Source organism: Gavia stellata, chromosome 5 (assembly GCF_030936135.1).
Source record: "Gavia stellata isolate bGavSte3 chromosome 5, bGavSte3.hap2, whole genome shotgun sequence".
Lineage (NCBI taxonomy): Eukaryota > Metazoa > Chordata > Aves > Gaviiformes > Gaviidae > Gavia > Gavia stellata.
The window spans coordinates 30,886,785-30,887,444 of record NC_082598.1 but is presented as its reverse complement, the minus strand read 5'-3'; positions in this window follow the sequence as shown (position 1 = coordinate 30,887,444).

Below are 660 nucleotides of genomic sequence, written 5' to 3'. Positions count from 1 at the left end.
CCTGCAGCCAGAGGCAGGGAAACTATGGCCATTTCAAGGTGGGGACATCTAATCCTCTGTAATCATCAAAAGCTTTAGGCTAAAGACTGACACAAGTCATTTTTAGTCCCTTGTTAAAAGCAACCTTTGCATAAAACCCTTTATTGTACACCAGTGCTAGAAGCAGCAGAGAGCGTACATTGCAGACATGTGGCACAGCATGTCTGTTTGCATCCCATCTCCCTCCTTTCCTTGGTGTGTGAAGACCAGCAGGCATCAAACCCCCAGCACACATGGTGCCAAGGTCAAGAAGGATTTCATCTCATTGGGGAGCCCAGTGCCCACCTCTGCTCTGCCCCAGGCAGCTGTTGCTGGAGCATGGCACCCACCATGTTTTGGGGGACAGCATGGCTCCCCACAGATGTCACTCGCTATCCAGGACATTTGCCGCAGGCACTTCCCCACTATGCCCACTGGAAGGGCTCAGAGACCTGCTTGTCATTGCTGTCCGATGGCTTTGCAGAGCATTCAATTAACCAAAAAACTTTTGTGGGGAAAAAAAAAAACAAGGAAGACTAATTCTTTATAACCATCTTTCAATAAGTGAGTATAGACCCCTCACGTATCCTTAAATTATATATCATTTATTGAAATATAGAGATCTTAATTTACAGGATTTTT